Source organism: Dermacentor silvarum, chromosome 2 (assembly GCF_013339745.2).
Source record: "Dermacentor silvarum isolate Dsil-2018 chromosome 2, BIME_Dsil_1.4, whole genome shotgun sequence".
Lineage (NCBI taxonomy): Eukaryota > Metazoa > Arthropoda > Arachnida > Ixodida > Ixodidae > Dermacentor > Dermacentor silvarum.
The window spans coordinates 216,360,252-216,375,458 of NC_051155.1; the positions used below are offsets into that span (position 1 = coordinate 216,360,252).

General features: G+C 47.0%; 2 protein-coding genes across 4 annotated transcripts in view; one reads left to right on the forward strand and one right to left on the reverse strand.

Moving 5' to 3' along the window:
• LOC119442614 (potassium/sodium hyperpolarization-activated cyclic nucleotide-gated channel 2) overlaps nucleotides 1–15,207 on the reverse strand; it is a 411,864-nt gene that overhangs the window by 394,430 nt on the left and 2,227 nt on the right. The window contains exon 1 of one of the 2 annotated variants that reach the window (XM_049662261.1): nucleotides 9,451–10,264. The exons of the other annotated variant lie outside the window; for it this stretch is intronic. The gene's annotated coding sequence lies outside the window, so the exon portion shown is untranslated. Of the gene's footprint in view, nucleotides 1–9,450; nucleotides 10,265–15,207 lie in introns of those variants that run through there. 2 annotated transcript variants of the gene reach the window in all.
• LOC119442615 (unconventional myosin-Ie) overlaps nucleotides 1–15,207 on the forward strand; it is a 356,792-nt gene that overhangs the window by 154,362 nt on the left and 187,223 nt on the right. The window lies entirely within an intron of this gene.

Below are 15,207 nucleotides of genomic sequence, written 5' to 3' on the forward strand. Positions count from 1 at the left end.
CGGTTGTTTCGTTTTGCTCATCCCGTATAGCGCAGACGAGTCAGAACTATAGCGTTCGTCGGTGGAGAAGTTGATTACCTGTGTTTATCGTTAATCGTTTTCTTTTTTTGAATAATTATGGCTTCTAACTCCTAATGTGGACGGTGATACTGCAAAGGGACCGCTCGATTGACGGTGGCTCATTAAGCTCAGGCGCGAGCCGACTTACGCACATCATTCATTTTTAAAAAGAAACTCCTGGTTTCTTCAACTTTTCGTGTCATAAGTTTGCCGCGGGAAATAATGATTGCTATGTACTCGGCTTTCTTTTTCTTTTTCTTTCTTTAGAACTGCACTACAGTGGATACAATACCGTCACACCGTCATAATAATAATAATAATAATAATAATAATAATAATAATAATAATAATAATAATAATAATAATAATAATAATAATAATAATAATAATAATTGTATGTTTTTCGCTAGCTCTGCGATCGAGTTCTGTTACGAAGTGATAGTACGTACTACCTCTTTATAAGGAGAAACGTATCTCTTAAGAACAGCAATAGCTAAATTCCCTAGATGCCTGTTCTTTCGCGCTCTCACTTTGGGGCGACGTCATTTCTTGGACATTCCACAACATGGGTGGACTAATGCGCCCTTTTCTGCGATCACGTTTCACGGCCTAAAGCAAAATAATAAAAATAAAGATTTTGCGCCTCCGTTGAGGCAGGAGGGCGCCTGCAGGAACGGTGTCATAATAACTTGTCCCCGTGCCCTATAAAAGGAAGGGAAAAAAAGAAAAAGAAAACATGAAGAAATTGATCGCCCGTTCTCCCGACGGACGAGTGATGTACATTATTTCTTTCGAGGACGCAAAATAACAGCAGCATCCAGCGATCTTGACCCCGTCACTTGATCCTCTACAGACCCGAGTTCACTTGTTTTCCTCGTCTCTCTCCATTTTCTTTCTTTCTTTCTTTCTTTCTTTCTTTCTTTCTTTCTTTCTTTCTTTCTTTCTTTCTTTCTTTCTTTCTTTCTTTCTTTCTTTCTTTCTTTCTTTTTTCTACAAGCTCTCACACGCGCACACACCCGCACAGGCGTTTCTTCCGTGTTCCCCCGTTCAGTGAACGTGACAAAGCATGTACGCCGCGTAAAAACCAAGAGTTGGCCGCGGTCTGGCTTTTTCCCAACGCAGCCGACGTTCGTCTGCGTGACGAGGTTCGGTGCAGGCCGGCACACCTGTGCGCACGGCGTGTACCATAGTATATATATATACCTGGGCCACTGGTTCGAGTCGAGTTTGCTACGTGAATTATTCGCTCGCTGCTTCGCTTCATTTCTCACTGTCGCCGACGAACACGGTAGTGCACTCCGCGAGGCACCACCCACCGCAAGCCGTGCCATGCAGAGCTCTCTCTCTCTCTTGTCCCCGGAATCTTCTGGCGTTTTTTGGCGTCGTGTGTTTCACCCAGTTTACGCGTTGCGCGCGCCATTCGATGAGCAAGGAATCAAGGACGCACCTTCCTCGCTCGCTTATGCGTTTCTTGTTTCGAGAAGTGTATGAAAAAAATATTGGGAGGAACTCAAAATTGGGTCACCACTGTCGGGCGACCTGCCATGCGGAAGTGAGAGGAACGGAACCTGCGCCGGAGAACGACACAAGAGGCTGCTTCTGTGTCTGTTGTGTCCAGCTTCTTTTTCTTTTCCTCCTTTTTTTTTATTGCTGTTTAGGTTCTAAAGACCCAACAGCATATGCTCTCTGGAAGGGAGAGCCCTTGCTGGCGCAAGAGTACACTCTTCTTGTCTTTATTGAAATAAACTGAGGTGTTCAACAAACTGCCTATACAGAGAAGATGCAGAACGCAATTATAAAGGTAGGTAGGTTGCATGTTCGACTAGATGAGCATCCTGTTTTCAACGCTACACGCAGGGTGAGGGGGTAATCTAAATTTTAGCTTTCTTTTACTCCCATTGCAAAATAATAGGCTGGACGCTCGTCGTGTTAACCTCTTATACCTTCCATCTGCTTGCTCTCTCTCTTTCTCTCTTTGAAAACAAAAACTGTGCATTATGGATAAAGAGGTTATTGCGACATCGCCATAGTAATCGCACCGGCTGGCACAAGAAATTGTGCACTAATCAGCGATTAAATGTTTTATTTGCCAAAAATCCACTTAGCTTTTCATCTGACTGGACTATAGACATACACGTTGCAGTTGTGATATCAGCTCCAATCGCTGTTTAGAGTATGCCCACTTAGCATATATTCCTCGAGACTGCCACCAGTTTCTAGATATCTTGAGACTGCTCCAACTGTATGCAGCGACAGGGGCATGCGCGCGATGTGTGCAACTGTATGCATTCACGACGACTACGACAACCGCATGACGAAGACGACGACACGACGCTGCACGCTGCTGTGTATGTACAGCGTGCGCGTAAGAGCAAGCCCTGTTTCTCTATCGTAAGTGCTATCGCTGTAAAGTAACCCATTCATTTCTGTACAGCACCGTTTCTATGGGCTATAGATGCTTATTGAAACGCCCTGTATATGTTTAATACTGTGGCTCTCTCTCACTTCCATTCCGGCCAGCCAGTGAGAACGGCCACCGACCCGCCGACCTCTTTTTAAAGCGAGACTTCCGTTTGGTGTCAGAGAGAAGAATACCCGTCGCTTTTAGCGCGATGTAACGGTGACACCTCGGAAAGGAAGCGTTAGGCGTCGTCAATGTGCAGTTCCTAACCATGTGGGATTTTCTTTTCGCAATACCGCCCTGCCTCGCCAGCGGCTGAATAGCGACGACTGGGGCTTCCTGACGTGGTCATCGCTGCAAAGTGCGCGCGGCGCGCCACGCAATCGCGTATACTACCCGTATCTTTTACCGTAATGTATATTTATGACGCCTGTCATGCCTATATATACGCGCACGGATTCTCGTGGCACGAACGGCGATTGAAGACTCGCAGTTTATTTCCTTCAAGAAGCGGCGTTACGCTTCTATACGGTAGAAATTTTGCTACGAAGGATCTTTTTTTTTTTTTCAGGAAACGACAGCGCGATTCCTGTCGCAAATTCTGGCTTCAGATTTCTGGCCACAGCCGGAATGTTATGGCTCGTACACATTAGCGGCAAAACGCGCGCGGCGCGCCGCCGGCGGCAAGACGCGTGCCGCAAAAGCAGCCGCGAAGCAGATTTTTCTTGCCGCGGTAGGGATCGCTCTTGGACCGATTTTTTGCGGTTTGCCGCATGCCGCGGATGAAGGAGACCAATGAGAGCGCCCCGCTTCCGTGACGTGTGCGCGGGAAACTGGTGTCATGCGGACCCGCCCGACCGCTCGTTTCGTACTCGCGTCTCGTGTAAGCCGAAAACTCGTTTCGCACTATCGTCTGCACGCGTCTGGTCCCGGACGGAGCTGATGAATAGTTGGAGAAGGAGAGAGAAGTCTAAGCTGTCACGTGACTGCCGCAGTGGCGCGCCGCCGGTTGGTGTGGCCGCTCTGCCGCAGTGCGTTTTGCCGCCGGCGGCGCACCTCGCGCGCTTTGCCGCTAGTGCGTACGTGCCATTAGAGGCCGTAAACGACCCGGTGCTGTTATATTCGTTAAATTTAAGCTCTAGTTAAGTGGCGGTCAGTAGAGCGCTACCCTTGGCTTTTTTTTTTTCGGCAACTCGAAAAAAGTAATTTGAATTGAACTGAACGGAACTAACGCAGAACGCCTGGTAGCTCAAGTACAGTTTAACTCACCACTTCAGCCACCTGGTGTTCTGCGTCACAACGCTAACGAGCAAACGAACAGTTGCATCTACTCATGCTCAGACATAGATGGTCGGTAGTGGCAGCTTTACAGTACCCAGAAGCAGTTGGCGTAAAAATGTCGCAGTTTCGCCCGAAAGGCAAAGCATCGATTGCGATAGCAAATTAGTAGGGAGCTATTCGGAGTATAGGGATAGTAGTTTTATCGGCAGGCATAAACTTGGACACATTGGCTTACTAACTGAATTAACAATCGTGGTGTCAGCGCGCACAAGCAAACATGAATAGATCACACTGAATGACCGCAGCCAACGACTGTCAAAACGCTGGCAGCAAGCGCAGGTTCGCGCGCTCTATCGCTTCAACGGAAACTGAGCGGCGAATGCACAGCGCATACAAAGGTCAGAGCCGTGTGGAGATGAGACGGTGCGGGCGACCGGCACCGCCGGGCAAAGGAGAAGTTGTTGGCAGAGGAGAAGCTGCCCCCCCCCCCCCCCCCGTCTTCCCGTTTCTTGCTTTCCGCGTGGGAGATTCAGTGGCAAGATACGCCTTTGGTGCCGGAGCATAGCGCCGCCCCGCCTCCCATACCCCCACGGCCTTTCGGGCGACGGTCGCGTTTGCTTTCCACCGTGCGTTCGCTCTCCGTGATAGCGCGCGGGGGAGTTCTCCTTCCGTGATAGCGCGCGTCCCCCGCGCTCTTTCGCTCGCGCATACGGCGCGCGGCGACGATTTTCTCACCCTTGGAATCTATACGGAACCTCACGGCGACGGCGACGCCGACGGCAGAAATCCGGTTGAAGTGTCCATATAATTGCTATCGCAATAATAAATGGAAGAATCGGGCTTGAGACACGGTTGTGTTGCAGTACTGGTGTTACTTAATTTGAGTTGTATGTTAGACGTATCTGTCTTTCCGTCTCGCTCTATCTATCTATCTATCTATCTATCTATCTATCTATCTATCTATCTATCTATCTATCTATCTATCTATCTATCTATCCGATTGAAAACAAGGCGTAAGATGATATAGTTTGCTAAGCTGCTCCCTTTGATCCCAACCAGGTAAAGAGCGATGATGACCTGCTTAAGTTCTCATCGTCGGGTTACGAGACGTAGTACGTAGCGCAAGAACACTAACCGTAACGGGAAGGACATCTCTAGTTGAGATAACATGATGTACATGCAATTGGTCCTTTTGTTCAGTTCTTTGAATCCTAGCGTTCTGTCCTGTGCCCTCACACATCTTCATCATATCTTTTTACTCCACTTACGTGACGTATTGACCTTGGAATAATCGTATCACTAAATCTATTAAATGACCGACCACATATATCGCGTGACATACGACTATACAAGGAAGAACTTTTTCGCGATCATTGGTCGTGATTGAAGGCGAGCTTCCCTCCTATGTGATCCGAACAAAAATAAGCATCGTGCACTTGTGTCAGGAAGGGCTTAACTCTCCCGGTGACAAGACATTCTGGAAATACCTAAGCGCTCTGACAACGTTTTCGTGGCCTTTTATAAAAGGCCTGCAGGGCCGCACAGAAGGCGGGAGATGCGAGGATCGCCTTATCACGAAATCTGCCGCCACAAATTTAGTAAATTAAAGGCCGTCAAACAACTCCCCCGTAGCAGCATGCCAGCGTAACAGCCAACTTGCCCGACTACACCGTCGCTCTTTAGGCTGTCTCTGCGAAACCTCAATAACGCTCACACAGTGACGTCTTAAGAACAATCGGAGAACAATCATCTTAAGAACAGTCAAACCAACAAAGCTGTTACCATGTTGAGAGCACCATGTCATCTTGTACGTAACTATCCCAGCTGTGCAGAGCCAATGTATAATGATATATGATACAACTTAAGCGTGAAAAAAGCGTCATGGCAGGCACAGTATTACGAATACCTTAGCACGATAGCTTCATCCTGTTGATCGGCGTAACATTGCCTTTAGAACCAAATACCACCGTTAAGCGTAATAACTCTCGCGCATTAATTTATATGGCCGGCAGTTTCGGAAAATTAACGTAAACAGGTGCAGCAATTGCCGCTTCAATTGGTCCCGTTTCCCTGCCCCAAGTTCTTCCTCTATCGATCAGCCTTGATTAATGGCGAGTGCATTCCCACTGAATTATAGACCATTTTAATTAGACCTCTTAGGCGTCGCGGGCATCAATACTTGTGTTTTCTACGTGTACACAACGTAGCATGCGATGTCACCGTCAATCTAACGCATAACTGTTCGTGGACCGCACGCATTGGAGAAGTTGCACTTACGTGCTTCGGGGGACACGAAGGCGTTAAAACAACACCGACGGGCCGCGAACACACACACACACACACACACACACACACACACACACACACACACACACACACACACACACACACACACACACACACGCACACGCACGCACGCACACACACACACACACACACACACACACACACACACACACACACACACACACACACACACACACACACACACACACACACAGCGTATTATTGTACTATTGTACGCAACATATTCGAAGTTCTGCAACGGAGACGGAATGCATGAGACACCAGGCACACATGGCCTCAGCATTTTCCGGATGGCACCAAACGAACAGGTCGGGTAGCGCCATCTGTCCTAAGCGTTGGGTAGCTACAAGTTGTGTACAGCATTCGTATACCTACAGAAACAACGTCATGGTACGGTGGATAGTAGTCATGGGATGCGTCTCAGATCATTGCGCACGCTCATTAGATTTGTGAGTCGCGAAAGTCTCTTCGTGTGATCAAATTCTCTAGCCTGTAAACAGATGCCCTGGGCGGCAACCCGGGATTTCTGTATCGTCGCCATAGAAACGGATAGTGCGACCGGTGTTTACAGATATGGCAGCGACCTGTTCGTGCAAAGCAATAGGATAGTTCCCGGTTCCTCCTCCTTATCATGCTCTCTGAACGCGTTACTCGTAATTACGCGTTTCTTTGATCGGGCCCGTTTAGCACTCTTTCATAACGCATCTTTGCCCCTACGCGTCGGTTCGCTTCAACGCGTGCGTATGGGCGGTGCATCCTTTTTGTCTTCGCCAATATAGATTGAGCTCTGCCGTCTGCGCCGGCAGAAATCGATACGTTTTCGTGTTCACGCGGCGGTAATATCGCCACCTTCGCCGATTGCCCGACGGCGCATGTAAATCGGCTGGGCCATTGCAGCCACCTGCGCAAGTTTTGAAATCGGTACGGTGTGTGCGTAGCAGGGTTACGGCTTCTAGTCGAAGCACGCACACTCGGAATTGCGCCTCGCGAACTGCAATTCGCGGTCACTGATATAGAAACGAACATGATGGTGTCGATTTGCGAAAAATTTATGTATGTATTGGTTTTTATTGTTACGTTGCGTTGGCACTTGAGCACGTTAGTCGTGGCTTCGGTCCAGCGATAAAGCGTCTGCTGAATTTCGAAACGTTCCTTCACAACGATTGTGTGCGAATGGCAACCGGAAGCATTTTCCTTGCGACTCACTCGTGACCTGAGTTGCTTGTTTGTTGTTCCCTGTCACTCCTTCAAGTTACAATGCAATGCCAAATTGCGAGCGATGATATCTACCTCTTGGCAACGTTTCCTACTTACGTCTCGAGGTCATTTGCACCTATTAGTTCGATTACGTCAAGCTGCGACGGTTGCCTTGTGGTGCATTTGTATCCGACATTTGCTTTTCTGACATAGGCCAAGGAAGATCAATTTACCCTCAGCGATTTTGGAGTTAACCAGCGAATAGAATATGATGGACTAAGTATAATCTCAAACCAAGTTGACCAGCTTCTGACTCTGTTGATAAGGAGGAGGAAAGAGGAAGACAGAACGCAGGGAGGTTTACCAGAATAACGTCAGGTTGGCTACTCTAAGTGAACGCAGTATTCACGTACTACCTCAGATTTACACTGTTTGGCAGTAACAATTATCCCAGGTTATCCAGAGTTGCGATGTCCATTACGCCTTTCAGGAAGAGTTAAACATATTGGGGCAAGAAACGTTCAAAAGTACTCCACACTGGGCCACAAATTTTTGCTGTGGTATGCATGTTCGCGTTTTAAGTTTGCATCAAGAACCATCTAGCCCGCCGGTCACAGTGCAGTATAGGCAGCTGGAGAGAGAAGGTGAGAGAGAAAAAAATTTAAGAAATGACAGGCAGGAAGATTAACCAGAAGAAAGAATTCGTTTGTTACCCTACAATGAAGGTGGGGGGAGGGAGAGGCAGCTGGAAATATGCCTTACGCACATCAGGCAACTATACAATTTGGTTGTAAAACGCCCGACTTTCAAATAATGTTTATGATAATCGTACCGACGCCAATGACTTTGCCATTTTTTTTTATTTTCGCCCGCTTTATTGCAGAATCTATTTGAAAACAATTCAAATATATTAGCCGACCTATTATGACAGCCGAATTTTTCGGACCCGCTCGATTATTTGGGCGCATACGTGCAGCAGTGCCACCCACTCCTTACTACTACCGTATAACGACAATCAAAATTTCTGCAATCAGTTGCGTGAATATTTCAGCGACATGATTATTATACAGAAGGAGTGCCTGCTCACAGCGTTTCCAAGGAATAGAGGCTGTGGAATATTCTAATGAAATGTCAACAGCTAGAGTACTAAAACTGTTGTTAGCATTTCTAAACAAAATTTAGTATTTTTGGGAATTGACTTCAGTAGTTAGACTTTAAAGATGACAGGGTCGCTTACGTCACTTACGCACTTTCATTCATTCTATACAGCATGGCCTGAAGCCGCTGTTGAAACACTATGACGTTAAATTAGCGTTTCTATACCGTCCGAATAAAAGGATCCGGGGTAAATATTCGTTAAGTATGCTGGAAATGGAGCGCACCAGCTGCCACCATACATACAAATCGTGTGGACTCCGGGGCATGAGTCCTTACGCGGCAATCAGCAGGCACACGCCTACGCCCGAGCGCATGCACACCGGGAGCCGCGAGATGACCGCGCCGAGCAGTTCCAACCAGAGCCCATACCATTAACCTACACTCACATCCTACAACACTATCGCCTTTCACGAAGAACACTACCCCCACCTCATAATTCTCTGACGCGAGAGGAGGCCGTAATATGGCGAAAACTCCAAACAAACACATATCCACATTTGAGTCTTTACCACGCCATACACCCTGCGCTGTATTCCTATAAATGTCCACACTGTGATCAATGTGCAACACTTTACCACATGGTATGGGCTTGCGCAAACACACCACAGCTAACACCCATAACACACCCCACCACACGGCAATGGGAGTCAGTGCTGTCCAGCTCCGACTCGACGGACCAGCTCAACCTGTTCAACCGAGCGAGAAGGGCAGCTAAGGCCGCTGGACTCCTGGACTGAGGGGACCACCCACTGCGGAGCGGGGAAGCTACCTACGCTCGCGTGCTCTTTTTATTAAAGTTTATTATCTCTCTCTCTCTTAAGTATCGTTTCGCCAAAGTCAGCGCCGTGTTTATCTCTTAAGTATGCTGTACCGCGGCTCTGATATACTGACAAATACAGTGACTTGAATTATTGCATGTCATTTTTCACTGGCCACAGAGAGCTCGATTATACATATTACGCGGCGCTTAAGATTGCTTGTTTCGCTATATCAATAAAATACTGGTATTACTGCGTAAGAAAGGTCCGCCTTGTCGGTCTTCTTACCTGAGTATCGTTTTTGTTCAGGCAAGGAGTGCGGCTGCCGTTGAATACGAGACGAAAATGCACGGTGCACTGAGACGAACACTGTTCTTCGCGGGATTCTTCAGCGGGCACTCACTCGGACCCCGCCGGCCAACGAAACACCCTCGCCGGCTGCTTCAAAAATGCGGCGTTGCAACACCGAAACGCTGTCTTCTAACGCAATCCGACTGCGGTAAAAGCAACTCCGCTCCCTCTAGCTTCTACTGGAGCCTTCTTGTCGATTAGGGCCCTTGCCCCGGGCCTTGAGAAAGCAACCTTACACTCGTGCCATTTAGACCTTTATCTCGAATGGGTGTTCGTTACGCGCCTCGAGAAAGGTTTACCAAAATGATTAGATGAACAGAGGAAAGGAGTGAAACAATCAATCACCCTGTTTCTGTTCTGCTCCGTCTACGCGTCCGTGAAAGCGACCGACCCGGTTCTCGTCGTACGCGTGGTCATGTGACTTTAGCTTCCTCCTCCCCCTCCTCTATGGGGACGGGTTGCTCATTTCGAGCTGTACACAAACTGCGGATACATGGGCCTCACGGCACGTGTCGAGTCCTCAAGCTATCGCGAGCGCGCATCCCTTCCGTAGACGCGAAGACGCTTCTCGTTTCACCCGCGCCAAAGTCAGCGCCGTGTTTATCGCTCCTAGCTCCTGGCTTCGTCCCTCGGCCAGTTCGCAAGAGCGAGAAAGACTTGACGTGCCCGTTGCTCCGTGGTTTGAAAGTTTGTTTTTCTCCGCCGGAGCTATCGTGCAGGCCTGCCTCGTGTTCCTCTGCTCAGTTTTCTTTCTTTCCTTCTTTCGTCTCTCTCTCTCTCTCTCTCTCTCTCTCTTTTTTTTTTTTTTTTTTTTGTCTGTGATAGAGTAGAGGTTTTAGCTCTGAGCGCAAAACTTTGACCGGCTGGCCGGCCTTGCGAAATGCCGTTGGTGGCGGGCCGCAAACCATTTGTGCACGGAAATGCTCGCCTTTGAATCGGGGGTGGTATCCTTGGCTGGCACTACAACCAAGGTCGGAATCTTTCGCTCAGACCTCTGTGAAGCTCCCGCAACAAGATGTGAGCTGAACTGGGAACTCAAAGAAGACCTGTTTGCCTGAAACTACTACTTAAAGTATAGTATATGGTCCACGGCTAAACAATGTGGGACCGAATTCACGAACGTTTAATTCCTGAGAGCTGTTTGCCATTGGCCAGCTACGTTCGCTAATAATACTATGTCCAACATCGCAACTGGCCGGCACCTGTACTCTTTTGAACAGTTCTATCTACTCCTTCCCCCTGTGCAGGGTAGCCAACCGGAACTACCTCTGGTTAACCTCCCTGCCTTTCTATGCATCTTTTCTCTCTCTCTCTATCGTATAGAAACATTTTTGTGAATACAAACCTTGCACGCAGAACGCACACATGCACGCACACAAACACACACACACGTATGTTTATCGTACGCATGTTGAGTACTCATGCTTTCATTATCTTACCTGCCGCGGTTCACTTAAAGGTCGCTAGCCCACGTACGAAATAATTGAACTGAAGCTATTTACATAGCTAAGTGCTAGCTGATCAGAGCCGTTCATCCCATTGCTTTATATTCAATTACGGTACAATCCTGATATATTTTTTTCTCGTGCCCTTCGCGTACCGCCACAAACTCCTGATTTTTTATTCACTGCTCTTCCCAAATATTACATCATGCGCCCTAAGTCGGTGCCTTCTTCACTTAGTCATATAAATATGCATAGCTAACCAGACCCTCATCGAATTAACTTCATCCATTGTTTTTTTCCCTTTTCGCTTACATGTGTTTAATTGTTTATTATGTGTTTATGCTCATATTTTAATTATGTACACAAAGTTTCCATTTGCTGTTATAACAAGTTTTATTTTTCTGTTTGTAAGTATTAACAGGAGGTCTCACCCTTACAGTCTTATAGTGACTGAGATCTCACCCTTACAGTGACTGAGACCTTCTTCTGTATATATTTCGTACGCAAATCTGCTGTTATTATATGCCACAAAAATTGATTTTGATTTACTCTTGATATTTTGTCTGTAAATATGCGACAGCGCAGGCTGATATTGATCATGAACGACGTGGTTTTCAATGAGGGCACCTATTTTTTTTTTCTCCCGGCTTTCAATACTAACCACTTCGGCTCAGCGCTAATTAACGAACGTCTAGTCGGCACTTCGCCTAATCACGAAGCCGAACCTGTACGATAGCAAAGATAGAAGTAATGGATATGAGATGTCTTGTTCATTCCTATAACGCCCAGACGTCAGAAGGTAATTGAAACGAGCTAGGTCTATCCAAAGTTCTGGTTGCACAAATGAGCCGGTACCTCCCGCTCACGCTTCATCCTAGGGCTCAATAGTAAACGCAGCTTAAGGCTTACTTTTTTATTCTCCCAGCTTTCAATACTAACCACTTCGGCTCAGCGCTAATGAACGTCTAATCAGCACTTTGCCTAATCACGAAACCGAACGTGTGCGATGACGAAAACAGAGTAAATGGATACGACGTGTCTCCTTGTTCGTTTTTATAACGCCGAGACGCCAGACGTTAATTGAAACGAGCTAGATCTTACCCAAAGTTCTGGTTCGGCGAATGAGCTGTTACCTCCCGCTCACGCTTCAGCCTAGGGTCCAATATTAAACGCAGCTAAAGATTAACTTGACGCTTACGTGTGACTGGTCGCGCAGTACTTTTCTCTCTAGCGCTAGGCTCCAGAGATGCTGAGAGGGTCCGACTTCTAGCTAGCCCATCGTTGACTTTCATCTTCATTTAACGCCTAATGGAGCGCGGTAAACAGAAACGCGAAATTAGTTTAGACTGCTGTATCACTGTTCTGAAACTTTATCTGCATTTCTAATACCCGAGTGATTTCGCGGAGAAAATGAAGGTCACACTTTCTTTTTTGAACTTCACAACCGCGGCGCCAATGCGCCATTGTGACGTCACGCACTTGTGGCATATTTGGTCCTCTATTGTGCAGGAAACGTCTACAAAAAGTACCATGCTGATACTGTTTCGTTTTGTTGCTTTTCTCTTTTTTAGTTTGTAGATGCAGCGTGATGTTTAGCATTACGCGTGGACAATTGTAGTTAGCCCTGAGCAGACGCTGCTAGAGTCTGTGACGTCACAAAACTGATATTGTGGGGACTCCAAACGAGGTTACACCACCTGTCTTCCGTTTCTCTGTCTTTTCTATCTTGTCAAGCCTCTGCTCATGGCAATACTAACCCATTTGGAATTGTTAAGTGCATGGAACCAGTCATTTAGTACTGAAGTATTAACACCAGATTACTCAAATACTTAGCTTAATAGTCTTTTTTTTTTCGGTTTCTCTTTATTCTTTTTCTGTTCTTTAAAAATACCAGTGTCAGCAGTGCGTTCATATATGCGCCCCTCTTTCAGCGAACACCTAGGTGACAATCACGGTGATGATGCGATAAGCCAGATTTGCTTCCAATTCCTCCGCCTGCCTGAGTGAGTGGCATATTCCTACGTGCGTTCAAGGTCAAGGCAATTGAATGACCTTAAAGTTCCCTTCCTCGCCATCTTTTTTTTTTTTTTTTTGTGAATTCCCGGCGTATAGCTCACTTAAGACTAGCAGTTTTAGCACACAATACCACATTTAACGATAGCGCGCACAGGCTCACTGTGAGCATTTTGCTGGTGCAGCGAAGCTGTTATCTGCGACTAAAACCGATTGAGAACGTAAAAGTAGGCACCGACAGCGCAACAATTTAAACTATCATCCGTAACTGCACAAATAATCAATGATCGCAGCGTGCCGAAAATGTAAAAGGGTTTAAGGGTCAATTGATGGGAATGAGGTATGGACAAGTTACAAATGCGGGTGTCTTTGGGTATACGTTTTTAGATATTTTATCACAATTTCACAGCTAAGCTGTCTATGGCTAGGATCCCGGGATTTCTTCGCGGCGTAGCGTCGACAGAAAACTATCATCATCAATGGCTCATACCCCCAAGTGCAATCGCTCATACCCTCCTAAGGTAGAGGCTACAAGCACTCAGCAAGCGTCCTCGCCGGACCTCTAGTAAAAGTTATTTCACTCAAGCACCCAGCAAAGTGAAGCGAACAGCGCATGCATTCTTTGCAAAACAAGCATCCGAACCACGTAATTGACAAGGCGTTTCTGCGCCTGCATGCAACGCGAAGCAGGTAGCGCTCCCCGCAAACGTTTCCTGGTAAAGAGTACTGTTGCGCAGGCTGCCGCGGCGACGGCAGCTTGCGACGTGGGGAGTGACGTCCCTAGCCTTTCGCATATAAAATTGCGAACCTATCAACTGATTTCAATGTTGTTACAGCACCGCTATCGGCGGGGGCCGGCTGTCAAAATTACCATTACTACCATTACTACTATTACTCTAAAATAGCATTACTACCATTACTCCATAAAGCCATAAAGCATTGCATTCTCCCTCAGCAGTGTAGTGGTGGTTTTCAACAGCTTCGTTGGACATTCGCTTTCTCAGGGTCGGGATGGCGAGTCAGTTTTTTTCGTTAATCATCCGATTTCAAGATTTCAAAGACTTGCCCAGAAAGAACTTCAGAGGGCATCGGTTCAGAGGTTGCATATGAATAGAGTAGTGACTTAAAAGAACGCGTGGGAAACTCTTCAAAATTTTTGGTAGAATAAAGAGACTACAAGAATATATCAAACTAGCACTAATTGGGATTTGCCGCTAGAGGAACCACCGAGTTTGTCCGTTTGAATATTTGTAGAAATATAGAAAACGTGCGGAGAAGAACGCGCTGTTAAAATAGGAATATATTTGGGCAATTAGAAGAGTCGCGATAAATGAACTTAAGTGGATCAAGAGTAGCGACTACTTCGTTTCGAGTAGGTCAATAACCTCGAAATCGTCAATGTAGGAGAACGTGGAAAGGTTTTGAGCTTAGACTTTGCACACATATAGATCAGACTCCCTCTGCGTTAAAGCACTCGCTAAAATATTATTTTTATGAAATCGGTCACATTAATTTTGGAAAGGTATTCTCAATGACATGCGTTTTCAAGGTCACCAGCGCACTAGGAACACCTGCGGTGTTCCAGTGGAAAAACCATGCGTCCCGCCTGCGTCGCAGTAATCGCCGCAGCGATTTCTCGGAGATATCTCTATGGGTTCCGAAGAAAAGAGATGCAGTACGCATAAGCCGGCACGTTGAAATCCCGCTGCAAAATAACCTTATTGGCGTTGCTTGAGGATTCGAAGACGAGGCAACTATGGAATGTATGGAGGTCACCAGGTATGGAGGACAGTGGGCACATTCACTTTGTGTAGCTTAGCACCGGTAGTGATGTAGCAGTCAGCTGCGGCTGTCATGACACTAAACACTCTCCGATATGCTGGCTGATGCGCAGGGCGGTGACGTGCGACGTGAGCTGCGGGACGTTCTTGAACCGTGGCAATATCCCTGATCTGAACCGCGCTGATCCACTAAAGCGCTTATTCAGCGCGAATATATAAATAACATTTGTGTTAGTGTATCTGGCGCGCGCGCGCGCGCGCGCGCGTGTGTGTGTGTGTGTGTGTGTGTGTGTGTGTGTGTGTGTGTGTGTGTGTGTGTGTGTGTGTGTGTGTGTGTGTGTGTGTGTGTGTGTGTGTGTGTGTGTGTGTGTGTGTGTGTTTTGCTTTGATCTCACCCTCTTTATTTCATGCCTCGCCATTTCGCCTCGATTAGCACGCCAGGCCTGTCCAGATAT